Raw genomic sequence first — 23,611 nt, 5'->3', positions numbered from 1 at the left:
TGAGTGCACCGATCTTAAATTACAATTTGGTACACTGATGGAACAATTTGAGTCGTTGAAAAAAACGGGTGCTTGCCCTCGAGAATAATGCACCCGGGAGCTCGTCAGGGACTCAAGACTCCAGCAATCTACCAAGTGATGCACACCCGATTCGGGCCTCAAAACAGAAAACCAAGTGCAAACTACTCTGGTTAAAGAGGACAATGTTTTATTAGGAGACTCGATTGTCAGGGAAACGGGGAATATTTTTTGTAATAAGGATAGGTGGAGTAGAACCAGGGTATGCCTGCCGAGAGCAACTATTAATGATGTCACCAACAGATTGGCAGATTTTACGTGGGGTAAAGAGAATATTGTTATTCATGTGGAGACTAATGACATTAAACGTACACGATCTAACGATTTGTTGGGAAAATACAAGACCATGTTGAGGAAATGCCGCGAGCTAGGCCACAATGTCTATGTGTCTGCAATTCTGCCCAGACACGATAGGAGGGATCATATGTTAAAAGCCTTGTGGACTAACTGAAGACTTGAAGGACTCTGCAACGCTTTAGGGGGGAAATTTCTATCAGCATAGCCCACACTTGTAGGTAGAAGGAATTTGTTTTGTAGAGACGGGATACACTTAAACAAAGGTGGTGCAAAGGTTTTGCCAGTATTATTGAGGATACCTTAAAGGTTCAGGGAAACTGTTAGTTAGGGGGGGGATGTGGGTAATACTGCCACGCGTTTATCTGATAACATTGGTCAAAGTAACTCTTGCATATACCTCAAGAGTTCTTATCTGTTACCCCAACTGGACATATTATCTAGGTGTTCTGGGGGCAGAAACGTTTCAAGTGAGCGGATAGCTAATTTCAGGGAAGAGAGCTTAAAAAACTTCAAGGGTTGTGTTAAGGTAGTTAAATATACAAGAACAGTAAGTCTTAATTGTTTATACAGTAATGTTAGAAGTGTCGTCAATAAAATGAGCGAATTCGAACTGCTGGTTAAAACAAGTAACGCGACATAATAGGGCTTACGGAGACGTGGTACCACCCGGAAATTAGGGATGACGAGTTTCAGTACGGCTTGTATAATGTATTTAGGAAGGATAGGGTAGATAGGAGGGTTGGTGGGGTAATACTCCTTATCAGTCAGAAGCAGCCTGAGTGCGACGATAGCTTTCCCGGATTCAGACGTTTCATATGCTAGTATAGAATCTGTATGGTGTGAGATAGTTGGAAATAAAGGTTGAATGCGAGTAGGAGTAATCTACAGACCAGGCGATTGTGAGGATTTTTAAATCAACTAGATGACTGTTATTTGTATCAACATATCAGGGAAAGTACTAGAGAAAAGAATATCCTAGACCTCATCATCAGCCATAAATCAGATGACATAACAGGGCTGACAGTAGCAGGAAGTGATCACGGAGTTCTTCTGCGGATGACGATGAGAGAGGTAGCAGCAGTAAAAGGCAAAGGAATGGGTTTTAATTTCAGAAAAGGAAATTACGATGCCTTAAGGTGCTACATGGCCTCGATCTACATTCTGCCGAAAGAACATTCCAAGATAACCTACTTATGTTCATATACGTAGATGATTTATGTGTGTTTAATTGTCCGCATTTCATCCAGGATTACAGCAAATTATATCCAGACTTGTATTGGAAAAAACTAATAGTTGTGATACTATAGAAAATTACCTGGATCTTCGTATAGAAATATTCCATAATAATATAGATGTAAACATATATAATAAAAGAGACGCATTTAATTTCAATGTAGTCGGCCTTACGAACTGGAGATCTAATATATCGAAACCACTGCATGCTAATAACATTTTATTATCCCTCAGGCATTGGGATAAAATGATATTTGCAGTAAAAACACAACCTGTGCAGCAAACATAATAGCATTGTACAATAAGTTGATAAATAATAATTTCCCTATCGCTTACCTGAAATATCACTTCAGGAAGGCGATAAATATAATTGATTTCAAAAATTTATTTTCTGAACCCCTTCAATATAATTACGGATTTAGAGCCATGTACATAGGTACACTTTGCTACGGCTTAGAAAACTTGTACCCACCGGCCTACAAATTATAGTGTATCATTTTTTTTAAATGTTATTTTATCTTATGTTATTTTATAATCACACTGTATATACTTAAGTTCACGCGAAGATGACATGCTAATTCAGCTCAGGGTCCTCTATAGGAACGGGTTTGCGATCCTGGGCGTTATCTCTTGTATTGTCTTTAAGCTGTCCTACACTCTTTGTTCTTATTTCCAGAAATTATTAGGGTAATCCGAGGATGTAGGAGAAACTATTTCTTACCCTCCTATTTCTTATTTTCGCCTTTATGGAGTTCAGGTTCTATTATTTCTACTCTATTAGTTTTTATTCTTCTTACTATCTGCATGTTTCTCTTTGCATTAACTTTAATTAATTGATTAATTATTTATTTTTAATTTTACCATCTCCATCACATAGGGGTCACCACATATATATTTACTCACTAGAGGGATTATTATTTCATAACGACTAGTTGTTACATTATGTCCTGGATACGGAAGATATGCCTTATACTTTGCATTTGTTCTTATTTTAATTATTAAATTGTGTTCTCCATCGGGTTAACGACGATCAATATATGCATACATTTATAATATCTTTCTTTTGATTCTAAAAAAAAAACATTAACTATCTTTAATTGGTTTAGATTCAAATTACTTAATCTCTGATTTTTTGTATACCTTAGCAGATATTGATCATTACAGAAACAGAACTCCTTGTCGTTTTTTGCTTTCAGTCTAGGTAGACAACAATAAGTTTTATGTGTGTGTATATATATATATATATATTTATAATTATATTAGTGATAAGAAAGATAAAACGACAGTAACTGTAACTAATATTTATGGGTCAATGCAGTTGCAAGCAATCATGCAATACACCCATAATGTCTATAAAATATTAAGGATAATAGAAAAAGTAAATCAATAAAATAATAATACTATCAGGAACTTAAGAAAACGAAAAAATATATATATTATCGCTTTTTACCGACAATCTAGATGACTTCAACTGGGGGCCAACCACCCAGACTGAAGGCAAAAAACGACAAGAGGTTCTCTGTTTCTGTAATGATCAATATATGCTAAGTAATTTAAATATAAACCAGTATAGGCCAAATATAAATACATTTTAGAATTATTAGAATCATGTGTAAGAAATATAAGTAAAATATAAATGTAAGCATATATTAATCATCGTTGACCCGACAGAGAACGTAATTTAATGATTAAAATAAGATTAAATATATAATACATACTATATATTGACCGTATCTAGGACATAATGTAATAGTCGTCAAAATAATATGTGGTGTCCCCTATGTGATGGATACGGTAAAAATAAATAATTAAATTTAAGTTAACGCAAAGAGAAACATGCAGATAGTAAGAAGAAAAACTAAAGGAGTAGGAATAATAGAACCTGAACTCCACAAAGGCGAAAAATAGTGGTAATGATAAGAAATAGTTTCTCCTACGTTTCTTATTCTTATTATTCCTCGGATTGCACTAATATTTGGTTTAGATTTAAATTACTTAGCATATATTGATCATTACAGAAACAGAGAACCTCATGTCGTTTTTTGCCTTCAGTCTGGGTTGGCCCCAGTTCTAGTCATCTAGATTGTCGGTAAAAAGCGATAATTTTTTTTGCGTTTTCTTAAGTCCCTGATAGTATTATTATTTGATTGATTTACTTTTTCTATTATCCTTAATATTTTATAGACATTATGGGTGTATTGCATGATTGCTTGCAACTGCATTGATCCATAAATATTAGTTACAGTTACTGTCGTTTTAACTTTCTTTTTTTATCACTAATATAAATATATACAAAAGCTTTGCTTAGGTTAAGTATACACTACCTAAGATTACTTTTTCTATATTTCTTTTTCCTTTTCTTTCTTAATTTTACCTTCAAGGATTTATGATTGCGCATCTTGATTTTATTTTATATTAACTTTGCTCTTATTACGTCACTTAAATATAGTAATAATCAAATACTACATCGGCAGAGTAGGATAAAAGTGAACCTTCATCGTTCCGATATTAAAACTTATAATAACAAATGCAGTAAGAAAACAGGTAATCTGGAACACGATATTGAATTCAAACATTTCCAAAAACATACTTTTGGTAATATTTTCATTTCAATACTTAATGTAATTAATAACGCAAATGAAAGATTATTGCAAGAAGAAATTAGCATGTTACAAGACATATTATATAGAAATTATAAAAAATGAACTACAGTCTAGCCATACATATAAACAGATAACATCTTCCTCTAATATAATAATCAAAAAATTAATTGTATTGCATAAAAAATTAAAGTTAAAGTATAATAACCTAAAATATCCGTTTATATATGGCATACTCAAATTTCATAAATCACCTATTGCTTTTAGATTCATAACATCATGTAGAGATAGTTATGCTAAATTTCCCGGAGAAATGTTAGAAAAGTTACTTAAAATTATATTAAATAACTTAAATAAAACTATTATAATAAATAATAACTTACCGATTATAAATGCAATAAAAAATAACAATATTCAGCAAATACAAACATTTGACTTTAAGAGTCTATTTACGAGCATTAATCTGGATAATTTAAAAGTCGTTCTCCAGAAACTATATTTGGAAAATAAAAATGCTATAAAGTTTGATTTAACCTATTGGGATACTCGAATAAATTATGGGAAGTCCAGCATCAAGCATAATTGCAAATCTTTATTTTTTTATACAGAAAGAGCATTCCAAGATAACCTATTTATATTCAGATACATAGATGATCTATGTGTGTTTAATTGTCCACATTTCGTTCAGGATTACAGAAAATTATATCCAGAAGAACTTGTATTAGAAAAAACTAATAGTTGTAATACTATAGCAAATTACCTGGATCTTCATATAGAAATATTCCATAATAATATAGATGTAAACATATATAATAAAAGAGATGCATTTAATTTCAATGTAGTCGGCCTTACAAACTGGAGATGTAATATATCAAAATCAGTGCATGCTAATATAATTTAATCGCCATGTCTAAGGATTGCTTATATTTGCAATAATGATAAAAACTGTTCAGTGGGCATAACAGCGTTGTACAACAAGTTGATTAATAATAATTTCCCTATCGCTTACCTGAAATACCACTTCCGGAAAGCGATAAGCATAATTAATTTCAAAAATTTGTTTTCTGAACCCATTGGTTAAATATAATTGTCATAATTACGGATTTAGAGCCATGTATATATGTACATAGGATACACTTTGCTTTCTTGGTGTCTTACGGCGTAGAAAACTTGTACCCACCGGCTTGCAAATTACAGTGTATCATATATATATATATAGTTAAATGCATTTAAATTTACTTAAGTTCACGCTGAGGTAACATGCAAATTCAGCTCAGGGTCCTAATATAGGAACGGGTTTGCGATCCTGGGCATACCGGAGCCACAACTTATATCTTGTATTGTCTTTAAGATGTCCTACACTCTTTATTTTTATTTCTCCGAAATTATTAGGGCAATCCGAGGACGTAGGAGAAACTATTTCTTATCCATACCACTATTTTTCGCCTTTGTGGAGTTCAGGTTCTATTATTCCTACTACTTTAGTTTTTCTTCTTACTATCTGCATGTTTCTCTTTGCGTTAACTTAAATTTAATTATTTATTTATATTTATTTTTACCGTATCCATTACATAAGGGGCACCGCATATTATTTTGACGACTATTACATTACGTCCTAGATACGGTCAGTATGTATTATATATTTAATCTTATTTTAATCATTAAATTACGTTCTCTGTCGGGTCAGCCATGATTAATATATGCTTACATTTATATTTTACTTACATTTCTCTGAGTCGACCCGGCTAGCCAGGTGGGTAAAGTACCTGCATGGCAACCCCCGATGCGCCAACAACTACCAAAAAAAAAAAAAAACAAACTTATATTTCTTACATTTGATTCTAATAATTCTAAAATGTATTTATATTTGGCCTATACTGGTTTAGATTTAAATTACTTAGCATATATTGATCATTATAGAAACAGAGAACCTCTTGTCGTTTTTTGCCTTCAGTCTGGGTGGTTGACCCCAGTTGAAGTCATCTAATTGTCGGTAAAAAGCGATAATAATTTTTTTTTTTTTTTTTTTTTTTTTTTTTTGCGTTTTCTTAAGTCCCTGATAGTATTATTATTTTATTCATTTACTTTTTCTATTATCCTTAATATTTTATATATATATATATATATATATATTTTTTTTTTTTAATATATATTTATAGCCCTTGCGTTTCTTTAAATCCAGCTTGGTATTATCTGCTTGAATTAACTTCTATATTATTATACAAAATATTTTATATATATATATATATATATATATATTTTTTTTTTTTTTGCTGGCAATCTAGTGATTTACTAGAACGTGGGATGCTGGCACCAAGATAATTAGTAATGACTACTTGGTGCTGGATTGCGATGTGTTTTTGGCTTTGTCGGAAGAAATTTAATTTAATTCAATTTTTTTTGTTTGTTTGTTTAATTATTATTTTGCTTTAATTTGTTATCTTTTTTTTTTTTATTTCTTTTTTTTGCTGGCACTCGGGATTGGGCAGTCTGGGTGCGGGAATATTTGGCATCCACCTGTGTAGCACTACCTCAGGTGGATGCGGGATTGGTGTCAATTCACAGAATGAGAGTTTTAGTAGATCCAGGTTGGAAAACGTGACTGAGACGGTCGCCAGGAAGCAGGGGTGACTACTTCCTGGCGGTGGACATCTATAATATTCATAGAATACATGTTTGATGAAAATTCTAGGTGGATTTCGAAGAGAGTCTTGGGGACACCATAGAACAGAAACAAAGATGAAGCTGATGCAATAAAAGACCACAAAAACTTAATGGAAAAGACCTGTTCAGTAAAGTTTTAGTTAACATAGAATCAAATATTCATTGTATCCTAGTTAAAAATTCTTAAAGTGGAGCGGAAACTCCTTGTATGCATTAATTTCCCAAACAATTTTTGTTATGTTTGTGGACAATTTAGAGTGAAGGCACAATGTCGAACTCAGAAGCCTATGGCAGATATAAGCTAGTCTGTAATGAGGTGACAAAGGAGGTTAGGCAGGCGAAGGCAGATTACGAGAAATCCTTGGCAAAAGATGCTAAGAAAAACAGCAAGGATTTCTTTACTTATATAAACTCTAAAAGGAAGGGGGGATGAATCTGATTGATCCACTTGACATCGATGGTTCGACTGTTGATGATCCTGCTCAGATAGCAAACAAACTGAATGAGTATTTTGCATCTACATTCACACGTGAGGAATTATTAAGGTTTGAAAATGGCAGAAGGTTATCAAATTGTAGCAAGATACTTAATGATTTTGTAATAACTGAAAGGAAAGTGGAGGAGAAATTGTTGAAGTTAAACATAAGAAGAGCACCTGGGGTGGATGGGATCTATCCAGTTATATTAAAGGAGGCGGCAAAGCAACTAAGCAAACCCTTAGCCATAATTATGAGAGCATCCTTGGACTCTGGGGAGGTTCCCATGGAGAGAGCTCCTGTAGGATGTTGATCATTAGTGCTAAATTGTTAAGAAATTCCAAATTTAAAAGTCGATTTGATAATCCGGAATATTTAAGCTTCTGATTCAAAATGTTTGCACAAAGCGGAATTATTCCGCTAACCCACAATTGCCATCCACAAGCTACAAGCTGCTTATCGTAGCCTAAACACACGACCGATCTTTATAGTTTCCACATCAAGTTCTTTAGCAATCATCCTTAATTCGTGCTAGTTTTTTGGGGATTGGTGATACAGTTTTTTTTTAAATTATTGCCTGTATGCCATTACATTTTAGAACATTTTCTACACAGTGAAAGGCTCGACAAAGTTTCAAAATCTGACAAAAAATTTAACCCCAAGGGCTCACATCTGGTGAGTATGGGCTTGGCACACCCAGGGTCCTGAGCTGGATATCATTATTCTTCTCTTTCTTGGTGATTCCCTTCTACTTTTGACTCTCTCTCTCTCTCTCTCTCTCTCTCTCTCTCTCTCTCTCTCTCTCTCTCTCTCTCTCAGGGTTACTCGGGAACTTTTTTTTATCCCTGGTGCAGCATAAGCCTCAGGCTTCCTTGCATCATATGGATAATAATAATAATAAAATTTCATCTTCGTAAAGTTTATATAATATCTTAGTTGCCTCAATCCTTCCCCTCCTCTATGTTGCTACTGTCACTAGTTCTTTGTTGTCGGAATCACACGGATATTCTGCTACTGTGACCATGTAAACATAGGCAGGAGAAACTTACTGGAAGGCATGGATCACTCACTTCTCTGAAAAACATATGCCTGTTTGTCGAAGTAAAGGGGAACCACAACACAGGCTGACCAGAAGCTATAATCGATGTCGAGAATCTTCTTAATCCTCTGACTGGCTATGGAAAGCATATTGATTAGCGCAACTTCTCAGTATGTTTTATGGACACCACTAACGTGGAACGGTAATCCCTTTCACTTTTAATTCGCACTTTCTAATTACCTAAAGGCCAGAGGTGAGAACAGGAGAAATTGTTGAAGTTAACCATAAGAAAAGCACCTGGGGTGGATGGGATCTATCCAGTTATATTAAAGGGGGCGGCAAAGCAACTAAGCAAACCCTTAGCCATAATTATGAGAGCATCCTTGGACTCAGGGGAGGTTCCCATGGACTGGAGATGTGCAAATGTATCCCCAATTCACAAAGGGGGGGATCAAAGGGTGACACGAGTAATTACAGACCAGTTAGTTTAACTTCTGTTCCGGGTAAAATAACGGAGTCACTGGAAAAAGATGCATTGCAGGATCATCTAGACAAGACTGCAGCAATAATTCAGACACAGCATGGGTTTGTTAAGGGAAAGTCTTGGCTGACAAATTTGATAGGATATTATGATGTGGTTACAAAGGAACTGGATGCAAAAAATAATTTTGATATCATATATTTGGATTTCAGGAAAGCTTTTGACACTGTTGCGCATGGAAGACTATTGTACAAATTTGAGCAGAATGGTATTAAGGGTAAGTTGCTGCAATGGATAAAAGGATGGTTAAGTGGGAGAAGACAGAGGGTGGTAATCGATGGGTGCTGCTCTTCGTGGACTAATGTTATTACTGGAGTCCCACAGGGTTCAGTTATCAATGATATTGATGAAGGTATATCAGGCTTAATGTCGAAGTTTGCAGATGATACAAAGGTTGGCAGGCTTGTTAGTGGCAGTGTGCTACTGCAACAGGATCTATATAATTTGGCCAGTGGGCTAAGAAGTGGCAACTGAAGTTTAACCTAGACAAATGCAAAGTATTGCATATGGGTAGAAGTAACCCCAGAGAAACGTACCAACTGTGTGGTACTACACTTAAGGTGGTAGAAAATGAAAAATACCTGGGAGTAATTGTGCAGGCAGATATGAAGTTTTCTGAGCAATGCAGACAGGTTGCCAGGGCAGGTCATGGGGTTTTGTTAATGATATATAGGAATTTTGCTAGCAGGGAAAAGGAGGTGATTATCCCTCTGTATAAGGCAATGGTCAGGCCACGTCTTCAGTACTGCGTACAGGACTGGAGGCCTCATTTTAGGAAGGATGTAGATTTACTTGAGCGTGTACAGAGAAAGGCAATAAGATTGGTGAGGGGAATGAAGGGATCCTCTTACCAAGAGAGGCTTACGTTCTGCAAATCGCAGTGGCTGGAGACTAGGCACCTGCCTGCGTGGTGATCTGATTGAGGTATATAAGGCCTTGAATGGGTTGAGCATGCTGAATGGGATCCTTCCACTTGTTCAGATTACGAACCTAAGGGGGCATAAATTCAAATTAAGAAAAGACAGATGTAGAATAGAAGTAGGAAGTTGATAGGTTGAATAAATTTAAGGAGGATCTGGACAGGCATTTGGAGGCAATGGTGAACCAAGCTTATTAATTTTATTTTGTTTGCGACATGAGTGATGAGGATAAGAGATGGACCCAGATGGACCAGTTCGGATGATCTGCGAGAACCAACAAGTTACCTCGAAGATTACTTCTGCCTCACAAATACTTAGGTGTTTTCGAGGAAAAATATATGCAAAATGAAATACAGCAATGCTGTTGGCATTCCAGAAAGTGCAGGACATATGTCATTAGTTTTATTTATTATTTGCAGAGCTTTTTTGACCTAGGACCTGGCTTCCTCTCTCTTCGTTTTATTTGTTTCTTGTATGAATATAATAATAAATAAATAAATCTTTATTGTGAAGTAGAGTTACAGCACAATATCACGGCGACGAGCGCCAGGGGTTCACATATAAATAAGATAAGTACCGCGTAGAAATACAAAAGGCTACAAAATACAGCGAACACATACAAAAAGGCTACAAAATACCGATCACAAATGCAAAATAAATACAAATACAGCATAAAAACGTAGAGCTAGACATAAATACAGAAAACAAATACAACTTAGCAATATATCAGGGTTCAAGGGCTTTGATAAAGTCGTGTCTGTCCTTGTTACTTATTATGCTGTCGGCGTCCACACGGTTGAGGGCAGAGAGCATCTGCTTGTGAAGAAATCTCTCAGTGAGTACAAGCCTGTTGTGGTGAGCCACGAGTGCTGGTACCGACCTTAGGCTAGGCTGTGGAATCCTCCAAGATCGAGCGTTCCAAATATTTGGAGATGATATCTGGCCTGTGATTAGTTTGGCTGTGAAGACCAGCCTCTTTTCCACGATCAGGAACTTCATCCTCGGGATATCAAGTGCTTGTGCCATTTTGTGGTTGTGGTAGCGGGAGGTAGACGAAGCTTGTTATTGGCCCATTTCAGTAACCAGTATTCAGCGGTGTACACCCGCTTGAGGTTTGTAGGTGCAGCAGAGGCCCATATTTCTGCACCATAGAGAATGGCGGGGTAGACGGTGGAGGTGATGAACCTTTTAACAGTGACATGATGTCGGACGTGTAGGAGCTGCTGCTTTGAGATCCACCGTAGACGAGAAAATCTGGTACTGATTTGTCGATCTGGTTGATAAAGGACATCTTTTGGTCAAACAGAACGCCAAGGTCTGTGTGCAATGATGCCTCAATAATGAGGCATTATTGCCTCATTATTGAGGCAATAATGGGAACGATGATAGCTGTGAACAGGACACCAGATAGGACCCCCCCCGCAGTGCTCCAGCAGTAATGTCGCAGGATAGGGCATGCTGCTGCCAATGGAGAATAAGTATTCTGTGACAGAGAAGAGATTCCAAAAAGCACAGCATATCACCTCGAATGTGAAATTTCTCCTTAAGTAGGAGGAGCAAGGCCGGGATCGACACGGCATCAAAGGCTGCGCATATGTCGAGATATGTGCTGGCTAGCTCAGCTCTTTGTTCGAATGCTGAGAGGATACGTTCTGTGGTGGCTGCCAAGTTAGTGATTGATGATTTTCTTGCGATGGCATAGTGGATTTCAGGTTGTTTCGTCTGGAGGATTTGTTGAGTGATTGTGGGTAGCAAAGCAAGAATTTTTAACAGACAAGAGGCAACTGATATAGGTCTGAACTGGCTGACGTTTGTGGCAAATTGGTTTTTAGGGATGGGGTATACTCTGTACTTATTCCACTGGGGTGGGAAATAATGCTCAGTGAGGCATCTGTTGTAGATCGAGAGAAGAGGGTCTATGATGAATGTGCTTAAGCATTTGATCATAAATTGCGGAATTCCATCCTCCCCAACAGTGGCTGTTGTGGGAAGGGAATTGATGGCACGTATGATCTCCTGTTTCGTGATCTGGATAGTCCCTAGGACATCTGAAGGGTTTTCATAGTCAGGCTGGAGAACTGTAGATGGGACTGTGGTATATTTGAAAACCTAGCGATGTATTTGAGCCATTCTTGCGGATCAAGCATATGATTGAATCCACCATGTGGGGCTGCATAGAATGGCTTTCCTTTCCTCAGAGTGCGATTAAGATTTACTTGGAGTGCAGCAGCTTTCTTTCGATTAGAGTGGGCCCTGGCGCGGGAAAAGGCGATTCTGTCTTGACTCTCGTTCGTAAGCTTCCATTTCTTATGTAAGACTTGTTTAATTTTGAAGCTGTTGTTGAGGTCAGCAGTCCACCACGATCTGGAACAGGGAGTTACTGTTACTCGTTTGGTGGCAGCGTACTGGGTGACGGATTTAATCCAGTTAGATAAAAGTGTCACTGCGAGGCTGAAGTTGCAGTCAATGAGGACATCCCAAGGAATACAGGATGCTGCTTCTACACAGAGGTGAGGATTAAGGTATTTAGGTGCTGAAACATATTTGACTATTTTGTTGTCAGGGATGTTGAAGTTTGGCACCTGCAATGACCATGTCAAAACTATGGGCTGGTGATCGGACAGGAAGAATGCGATGGGATCATCCTCAACTGTGCATGGTGTTGAAGAAAAAGCGAGATCCAGTAGGTTCAATCCCCTGGTGGTGTTATCATTGACCCGTGTCATGTTGATGGATTTGAAGAACTCGCAGAGCCTGATAAAGAGGTGATGTCGGTTTGGAGGCAGGTTAAAATCACCACAAACAAGGCGTTGTGCAGACGGACAAAGATGGTTTAAGAGCTAGTTCCCTAGATCTTCAATAATTTCAATTGTAGGCCCTGGGGGAATATACACAGATGCGATATCAATGTGGCTGGAGTGGAAGCGTAGCGAGACTATAATCGCTTCAAAAGCTTGAGTTGTAGTTGAGGTCGAATTCTCATATGAGAATAGCAAGGTGTTGTAGTATGGCTACTCCACCGCCTTTAGATTTCTCCCTGGAGGCAGACAGCATGTGGTAACCAGCAATAATGAAAAGCCTTTTGTGGCAATGGGAAATTGTGGGAGCGAAGTTAAAAAATATGTAATTAATGATATTGAAATTTCGCAAGATTATTTAATGAAAAAACTTTCAAGCCTACAGACTAGTAAGGCTCCTGGAGTTGATGGAATATACCCTATAATCTTGAGAGAGGCGGCAAGCGAGTGCATTGAACCACTGAGGCTGGTTATGCGAGCATCACTAGACTCTGGGGAGATTCCCTTGGATTGGAAAAGTGCAAATGTATCTCCCATACATAAGGGTGGCTCTAAAAGTGAAGTGGGAAATTATCGACCTGTCAGTCTGACTTCAGTAGTAGGGAAAATCATGGAGGCATTGATCAAGGGTGGAATTCAGGATCATTTGGATCGAATTGAAATTCTCAAGGATACTCAGCATGGTTTTGTAAAGGGAAAATCATGTTTAACAAATCTGGTTCGCTATTTCGAAAGGGTCACTCACGAGCTGGATTTAGGGAATAATTTCGACATTGTTTATTTAGATTTCAGCAAAGCTTTTGACTCAGTCCCACATGAGCGGTTGCTTTATAAGCTGGAACAGGTTGGAATCACTGGAAAAATCCTTAGATGGATAGAAGGATGGCTTCAGGGCAGGAGGCAGAGGGTTGTGATAAATGGCTATTCCTCAGATTGGGTTGATGTAAGAAGTGGGGTTCCCCAAGGATCAGTATTAGGACCACTGTTGTTTTTAATTTTCATAAACGACATTGATGAAGGGATAGAGGGCGTGATGTCTAAATTTGCAGATGATGTTAAAATTGGTAGAGTAGTTAATGATCACTGTCAAGCTGAGCTTCTTCAGAGAGACCTAGATAGACTTCAAGAATGGTCAGAAAAATGGCAGCTGTGCTTTAATCCAACAAAGTGTAAGGTATTACACCTGGGAAACAGTAATCCCAAAATAACTTATTCACTTGGTGGAGTTCAACTAAACCCAGTACTGGAGGAAAGGGACTTGGGTGTTACGATACGGTCAGACATGAAATTCTCTGAGCATTGTAAACAGGTTGCAAGGAAGGCCCATGGTGTCCTATCGATGATCTATCGAACTTTTGCAAGTAGAGATAGGGACGTGATAATCCCATTATATAAGGCCTATGTTAGACCACACTTGGAATACTGTGTTCAAGTATGGAGACCGCACCTAAAGAAAGACATCGAGCTTCTTGAAAGGGTGCAAAGAAGGGTAACTCGCCTGGTGAGATCGGCAAAAGGGCGTCCGTATGAAGAAAGACTTCGAATATGTGGGTTGCAGAGTTTGGAAACTAGACACCTTAGGGGAGATTTGATTGAGGTGTTTAAGGCTCTGAGAGGCATCAGTAAAATGAATGAGGACAAAATTTTCAAGATTATAAATGATGCTAGAACTAGGGGACATAAATTCAAGTTACGGGGGGGAAATGTTTAGATTGGACTGCAGGAAGTTTTATTTTAGCCAGCGAGTTATAAATTACTGGAATAAGTTGCCTTCATGGGTGGTAGAGGCCGACAGTTTGGGGAAATTCAAAGGTCATCTGGATAGTACTTTCGGGTAAGGGAAGCGCATAGGATGATAGGATTAATTTCCTTTTTATTTAATTTTTAATTTCATTTTATTATTTTTATTTATTTATTAATTATTATTATTTATTTATTTATTTAATTTTTGTTTTTATCATTGTTTTGTTCGGATTTTTTTTTTTTTTTTTTTTTTTTTTTGGCTGGTGCAGCATAAGCCATAGGCTTTCTTGCACCATACGGCCGTTACTAATACTAATACTAATACTAATAGCTGAGCAGAAGAGTGTGTCTTGATTAGATTGAAGCCACGTTTCTGCGAGGCAGACCACGTCAGCGACTTGGGAGAGAAAAAATCTGTTCTGCTGAGTCTAGTTTGTTCCTAATGGACCTGATATTTTGGAAATACACCTTGATGACAAGTGTTTGACGAACTTCCGTCCTGATTGGAGGTGTTCTGAGTTGGCGTGTTCGAAAGCGAATGGCACGACTTCCTAACGAAATATGGACTGGTAGTTTATGGGGTTCATCACATAGGGGACTCAGGATACTCTTATCATGGCGGGGTGGCTTTAACTGTGGGGCTTGGCAGAGCAGTGGTATGAAAAGAGGACTGTTGAAATCTTTGGAAGTTGTCCGGGAATGAGTCTAGTCAACTGTAGATGGTGATGTTGCAGACTTGGTTTTGGTGCAGAGGTGGAGGTTGGGGAAGGTGACTGGGTCTCGTATTATAGAAGGGTCGAATAATGGTGCCAACAGGCCAGATAGTTTCGGTTCCAATTAAACTGAACAGGTCCTGTGCGCATTCAAACCTGAACGATGCTCAGCAGGGGTTCCTGGTGTGAAGTTGCTGCACCTTTAGTGGAAGGTTTAGTTGGTCACGTAGAACCTCAGCAACATGATTTGCTGTTTTTTTATTTGAGGCTAAGCGAGATATGAAAAGTCTAGTAGAGGATCTGGATTTCTGCCGTCTGGGAGCTGTGTGGGAAGGCTGCAGTTTGCAGTTGGTCGATGTGCCAATTCGAAGCCATTCACGTGAAGCCGTACTTGTTCGTTGGCTCACTCTGAAGTTCATACTTGTACTTTCCTTTGGTTGCATAGGATAGGATGGATTTGCAGTGGGGTGAACTGGGAGTGGAAATTGTAATGTGGAAGAATCCGCTGGTTCGAATATTGAATTCGCTCCGACACTGAGTCCCAGGCCTTGTGAAGATGAGAAGTGCGAGTCAGGTATGACAGGACAGGTATTATGAGAAGTTGGGTGTGAAGGTGGAAATGATGACTTTTGCCTCATTGGCATAGAGGTAGAGAATTCGTTATTGCAAGTAAGAGAGTTTATACATGCGGTGCCATTGACCGTTGGTGGAGCCTGCTTCTGTAATTGTGGAAACCTCTCTTTCTTTGAGTGATGATTAACATCAGTTGCCCTTTTCAGGTTCTTCTTGAGCGTACGTGAATGATGGGCTTTTGGAAAAGCAACCGACAATTGCCTTTATCACTGAGAACAAAGTAATATTCAAAATTAACCCGAATCGAATTAAGATCTGCTTGTAGTTACAGGTATAAGTGCACTTTACTCTCACAGAAAGTTAGGGTTCCCTTTAAGCCTGGATTTAGCATTGATGGGGGCACCCTCCCCAGTCAAGTGCAGGGTATTAACGTGGCAATCGCGAGATAGCGGCGCCTCTCTATATCCCTGCTGCCAGCCACATGGTGACCACTGCGGTCTGGCAAACAAAGGATACAGATATTAACGCAAATAACCTTCTAATTTCATAACAGAAATTTCAAATTTTCTTACCGAGGGAGTCCACTAGTTGACATCTTTCAGTGAGAACACATTTTGAAACAAGAACTGAAGTTAAAGCACATTTTTTAAACAAATTTCTACGGAGCGTTAAACGGCACGTCTTCACTATACGGCGGCCTAAAGGAGAAGCGTTCAGAAGTCTCGTGTCACGTTTTATATACTGTAGTTGTCCCTTGTATTTTGATGATAGAACTCATTTAAAAAAGGAATTAGTGAGTTACCCAGTGGAAGTGAAATTTAGTTATATAATTAATGTTAATAATTTTACTGCCTTTCAAAAGAGAAGGCAGTTTTTTTTTTTTGTCCTTCCCCTCCTCGGACCTGGCTTCCTCTCTTTTTTTTGTTTGGTCTTTTTTATTTTCTTCTCATTTTGGTCTGTTTTTTTAAATTTAATTTTATATATTTATGTAATTTTTAGTGTTTCTATTTTTTTTTGTTTTATTGCTGGCTCTCAGGCATGGGCATCCTGCGTTGCACCGGTAGAATGCTAGACCCAGCACTTGTACCGGTGGTACAGACATATGAGTGTACCCAGGACCGATTCAGTGGTCTTTCTGGCGGGTAGCAGTTGCCCAGGCGTTGACTGTTCCCTAGTGATTATCTGTGTAGTTAGTTACCTAATACTAGAAAGTTAGTTACCTAACACTAGGTGGATTTGGACTTATGTCTACGGTCCACCGAAGTACGTATATACATACCAACAATACTCCAACTTTCCGTCCATGATAAGATCAGTGCCACACACACACACAGGAACTCCCTATTCCTCCACACAGTTGTGAAAAAATCGCTATTCCAGAAGTAGAGAAAGAGTCACTAGAGGCCAAACCTACACGCTCAATGTCTGAATATCTTTGTTACAATCCTGAAAATTACAAAACCCCACACTTCATTGAGCAAAGTGAATTTAATGATTCGGTTTGGGATTTAAATCTTTCAAAGAAACAGGCTGGGCTATTAGAATCGAAGTTGCAACAGTGGAATTTTCTGGCATGAACCACGAGAATTTCTATGTTTAGAAACCGAAATGAAAAATTTGCGGTATATTAACAAATGGAAGATTCTCATTGTGTCTGTAAACGAATTGATGGATGAACTAGGGATTGAACACAACCCTGGAGACTAGTCATCGATTCTTCTAAACTCAGTTTAAAAGCAGTTTTTCTACACAATGGTAATATCAAACCTTCGGTCCCCGTGACTGTTAAAGAAACCTATGATAGCCTGTCATGGCTATTAAATGCTTTAAACTATAAGAAATATTGTTGGGAAATCTGTGGAGATTTAAAAGTAATCGCTTTGTTGCTTGGGCTATAGGGTTGTTTTTCTAAGTATTTTTGTTTCTGCGTTTATGGGATATTTGAGCAGTAGCTCATCAGAGAAGAATACGTTCCGTGGAAACTCAACATGAAATGCACGCCTTTAGTGAAATCTGAAATGGTGCTTTTTCCACCTTAACTTGTGTCTCACGAAAAAGGTTGTAAAATCCTTCACAAAAATAATGAAGTTTTCTAGTACTAAAAAAGCCTGTTTCCAAAAAGTACTGATGCAAAGTTGAAGGAGGTTATATTCGTAAGTCCACAAATTAGATGGCTTTTAAAGGAAAAAAAATCTCTGAAACTTAACGCCACTGAATTAGCTGTGGGGAAATCCTTCAGAACTGTTTTTAGGGGGGGGGAATAATAAAATTGGAGAACTATAAACATGATAGAAGAATTGCTGCATAACTATCAAAAGTTGAGAGGCCAAATGTCACTGAAGATACACTTCCTATCTTGAAGATACACTTAATAAAGTTAAAGGAATTGAAGGCCACAACATACAATATTCCTGCACTTTTCGGTCAGGTAAAATACAAGACCGGATTTCCTATTCGGTCTGTTGTTTCCTACAGAAACTCGCCATTTTCATCCTTGGCCACACATGTATATAGAAATCATTATAAATGATTTCTATATCGGCTTAATATCGGAGATCCATCTCTCAACGATTGAGCATATACATTTGACGCATTTTCTACCCACTAATCACATACTATGAGAAGTATTTACAAGATGTTCTAGTTATTTCTGATGATAGAACTATCCAAGACATTTCACATTCGTTTAAGTGCTTATTGCTATTATTATTATTATTAAGTCGATTACATAACGGTATATTAAGAAGCTCTATAAATCAGCTAAACTTTGTTCCGTATTGAAATAATTTCTTTGTGTAAATGAAATTCCAGCCCTAAATTATACCTAAGCAACTTAGACATAATTCTTTAAATCAGCAACTGCCGATTTATTTGAAGAATGGTTGCTAAATTGTTTTGTGCCAGCTGTGAAAACTATTTAAAGCTGAAAAATCTAGATTTCAAAGTTTTTACTATTCGATAACGGCACCAGACCATCGAAAAGATTTAAGTCATCCAAAATGTTGAAGTAACGTTCCTTCCACCTAATGCAACTTTAATTAAAGCTAATTATATCAGAAAATCGTTACAATAGAATTTGGAAAAATTTGATTTCCAATCTATTCAAGTGATGAAGGCATGGAAACATTTCTCAATTGAAGACTGAATCGGAATCATATCATTATCGCTCAAAGTAAAACGACCAACATTAAATGTTGGTCAGGATCGTTAGTTTATTCTGAATTGAGACAGCGAGATTTGGAAGTTAATTAATACTTAAATGTCCGTAGATTTACTGTTCATAACTCTTCGCATTTGTTATACGATACGTTATATTCCGAACTAGATAGCGTTAGTATAATGTTGTCCATTAATCAGTAAAATCTGTTAAACTTCGTTGTCAATTAAATTGTACGTTTAACTAAATATATATAACGACTTAGATTGCAAACGTAACATAAATAATTAACACATAACTTGATACGGAAGTTATATAAAGGAAACTCGTAGATAATTAATACTTGATATTGAAAAATATATATACCGTTATAACTGTGTTGGGATACAAGTTTAGGCTTATAATTTTGTACTGAAATTGAAATTTTATTGACAGTAAATCGAAATCATGACTCAGACCAGAGAAGCAAAATGCTGCTCAAGCTAATGGGAGTGCGGTGGATCAGCGGAGAACTGAGGGAGACAGTTGCCCTCTGAATCACAGCCTTTTAAAATGCACTGCTTGCAAGATGTTTGTGGAGCATTCGGGTATGGGACATGATATTGCCATGGGGGATGTCTTTGTGTGTGCGCGATGCAAGGATTGTAAAGAAATCAGGCAACAACTCAGCATTGTTATGGGCCTATATGAGAGCTTGAAGGACAGGGTGGATGCCCTCGAAAGAACTAAATTGAGGGGCCCATCAAGCTCTCAGCTGCCCACATCAACGCCAGAGCTTGAACTTGTTCATCACGCAACACAGCGGCAAGCCCCAAGGCAGAATGCGCTGGTCCCACAGGAACTAGTAGTTGTTGGTGACTCTATTGTCAAGGAAACGGGGACTATGCTTTGTAAAAAGGATAGGTGGAACAGGACCAGGGTACGTCTGCCAGGGACAAAGGTTGATGACGTTGTAGAGCGGATATCATCTTTTAAAGGAACAAAAGTTGACATCAAGAGAAGGAGACCGGTAGAATAACTTAACAAGTACAGGTCACTGTTGAAAAAAAGCTGTGAATTTAGCACGTTTAAGTGACCCCTTATAGCCATAATGAACGTTTCGGTGAATGTTGTACTGCCAATTGTTTACGGTTGAATTTGACAGAGTCTGCAATTCTGCCCAGACACCATAGGAAGGAGTATATGATGAGAGCCCTGTCGATCAATTCGGCCCTGGAAAGATTGTTTTTGTTAACAGGAGAGACTGCTTCTACAGGGATGAGATACACTTAAATAGAAAGGGTGCAAGAATATTTGATGATGCTATCGAGGCAGTGTTAGGTGGGTCGGAAAACTGCTGGCTTGGGGGATACGAAGCCTAATAGATTAACAGTAGCTACTGGCAGAGGTGAAAGTGATTCTTGCACAGCTTCTATTGGAATGAGCAGAAGCCTGAAAAACAAGACGCAGGATATTTCAGAGACTGCTGGGAGCCATTGCGGTACAACTGAACACATGGGTAGTATTACGGTAGCTAAGAATAGAAACAGGTGCATGTATACTTGCGTGTACATCAATGCTAGGAGTTTGGTAAATAAATTTGATGTATTGCTCAAAGCATCAAAGGCGGATATTGTTGGGATATCAGAGACATGGTGTCACACAGATATAAGGAATGCAGAACTGGAATCTGTGGACATAGTGAAATAGTGACATAGTGTTTTTTGACAGGTGGCACCGGTGCTTTCGCACAATTCCGCATTTGAATCTCTTGTGAAATAAGACAGTACTGTCAAGGTCAGATAGCATATGTTAGTGTATGTTCATGTTTGCTTAGTGCGGGTTATGTTGTTCATCTGGTCGCTTAGCCTAGGGTCTGTGGAACACCACAGACTGCTAGTTACCGTCACTGGCACTGGGAGCTGGACCAGGTAAGTGGGAAGAGAACTCTGGCTGGTCGACTCTGGGGTTAGCCTGAGCTTCCCAGGGAGGGCCAAAAAAAATAATAATAATAAATAAAAAAAATATAACAATAAAAAAAAAATAATAATAAATAAATAAATAAAATAAGATAAAAAAAAGATAAAATAAAAAAAAAATAATAATAAATAAATAAATAAAATAAGATAAAAAAAAGATAAAATAAAAATTAAAAATAAAAAAATAATAAATAAATAAATAAAAAATATATATATAAATAAATAAATAAATAAATATATATATATATAAATAAATAAATAAAAAAAATATATATAAATAAATAAATAAATAAATATAAATAAATAAATAAATAAATAAAAATTTATTTAAAAATTTTTAAATAAAAAAAATATATATATAATTTTTTTTTTGAAATAGGAGAAGGGATGAGAGATTGAGGAGAAGAAAGAAGGTAAGCAGAAGAAAGAGGGCGAGGTAGGGTGGGCTCCCCCTTTGGGAGCCCACCCTACCTCGCCCTACCTCGCCCACCCTACCTCAGGAAGAAGAGAAAAGATTGTGAGGTCAAGTGACCCACAAAGTCAGGTTTCCTAATAGCATGACCCTGCCTTTGATAAGCCAAATGCCAGTCCCACTCCCAGAGGAGTATTTATGTGAGTTCCTACACAAGTAGGAAAATGAGTATTGTCCTACACCTCGAAGAGAAGAGGTGCCAGCAAGTGAGTGGATCCCACATTGGGCAAGAGCCCAGTGTCAGCAATTTAATCTTCTTCAGCCAAGGGTGACTTGTAGGCAAGGAGCAGTGTCCCACACTGGGTAGAGGACTTGGATAATCTTCTCTTAGGGGATGAGAGGAGACACATGGATTCATGAAGCTCAAGGATTGCTTGGAGTTCTTGTGTTTACTGTAGAAAAGTCCTCTTTTGTGAACGTCGAGAGATTCCTGTGAGGTCAGGATAAAGATCAATATCCTTTTGGTGTTTTCTTTGATTCCATTCAGGATATGTTCTGTGAATTGAGTTTTCGGTTCATTATAAGATGGGGATGCGCTGAACAGTTTGCTGTAGGGGATTTGACGCATTTCAAATATGGTCTGGGCAAAAGTAGTGAAGGCTTTGTAGTTGGTTTCGTCAATTATGTACAGATGTTCCTGCCCACTGGGTATATTTCCAGTTGTGGTAATTAGGAGACTTCTGGGTAAATCATAAAGAGGGAAATTATACATGAGGTGAATCCAGTCTTCAATGTCACCACATGTGCAGAGAGGAGAATCGGTGAGACCCAGGGTATGGATGGCTTGGCCCGAAACGATCCATGAACAGTGAGGAAGAACGAGACGGTAAGGCCTGGTGAGTACTACAGAGAGGTTTTGGTGCAGTTATCATAACTTGTGGCAGATATTTTTAGTTGTTTCACCTTTGGCTGTTGCTCCCAATATCTTTGCCAATGCTGGAAGAGCTTAAAGTAAATCTGTTTCATTTCGTTTTTTGGATCATTAGCTAGATGGAGTGTTATATCCAGAATGGTGGTGGGAATTCCTCTGTTTATGCGGTATGCAAGGCCGCGACGAATAACATCCAGGTCCAGAGGAAGAGTACCTACTAAGACCTGCAGGGCAGGATTACTGACTGTGCAGCAAGCTCTAGTCACGGTGAGTAGGATATTGCATTGAATTGAATGTAGCTTTGCTTTATTACGTGCAATGGTGGCACGAGGGAACCATAAGGCTACCCCGTAGCATACAGCTGGTAAAAAGATGGTTTTGTAAAGTAGCATGAGAGTCCTCCTCTTCAAACCCCAGTCTGCTCTGCTAATTCTTACGATCATGGCAGTATAACGACGTATATTGTTGGAGAGGTAATTAAGATGAGGTAAGAATGTTAATCGGGAGTCGAAGGTTACTCCTAGATATTTTAGTTCTGTTTTGAGTTGCAATGTCTGCCCAGAGATTTTAATTTGGGGCAGTCTTCATATGTCCAAGGATCCTTTGAGGGGGATAGTCTTCGTTTTTTCCCCAGAGATGACTAACTTGTGGTTGTATGCCCAATTTTGGAGGATCGTTAAGGCAGGGGGGGCAATTTGCTGAAGCTGAGTTCTAGTATCCGCTTTGATAGGGAGTATGACGTCATCTGCATAGGCCATGCAGTCCACAGGACCTAGATCCATAAGAAGAAATAAATCTAGTATTAAGTTCCAGAAGTAGAGCCCAAGAACTGAGCCCTGTGGACACCCTCTAACAACTGGTCGGGAGGTTTATCTGAAAATTTGTTTGAATGGTTACTGAGTGGTTGAAAAGGTAGTACTGTAGACAGCGGTACAGGTTGAGTGGAATATTGAGTTGACGTAATCTCCTGGCAATGCTGGGCCACCAGATGGAATCGAAGGCACCAGCAAAGTCAATGGAGATAGCCAGTAGATATTTTTCTGTGGTTGAGTTTGCTATGTTGAGGAGATTGTTCATAGCGTCTTCAGTGGAGCATCCTGCTTTGGAGAGTCTAAGTTGGCTGTCTGGTAGTAGGTGGATAATCTGGATTGAAGCAGCCGCTCCATTACCTTTAACAAGTCCGGGAGAAGAGCAATGCGGTGGTAAGATTTGGGTAGAGTCGGTTCTTTATCTGGACCTTTTAGGATGAGTCGAAGCACCGCCTGTTTCCAAGAATCAGGGAAAATTCCTTTTGCAAGTTGAACAGTGCTAATGGGTTGTTCGGGAGATGTGTTGCTGCTTTCTTGTTGACCTCAGCCTCAATATTATCATGACCAGGTCATTTCCTCAGAGGTGAAAGGAGGTGGTTCTATTTTATTGTTGGAGAAGGCCTGGTTGTCTTGTTTAATTTCTTTTATTCATCATTGACGGGACTCTCA

Source organism: Mastigoproctus giganteus, chromosome 10 (genome assembly GCF_048544385.1).
Source record: "Mastigoproctus giganteus isolate SK-2022 chromosome 10, ASM4854438v1, whole genome shotgun sequence".
NCBI lineage: Eukaryota > Metazoa > Arthropoda > Arachnida > Uropygi > Thelyphonidae > Mastigoproctus > Mastigoproctus giganteus.
This window is presented reverse-complemented; position numbering follows the sequence as displayed.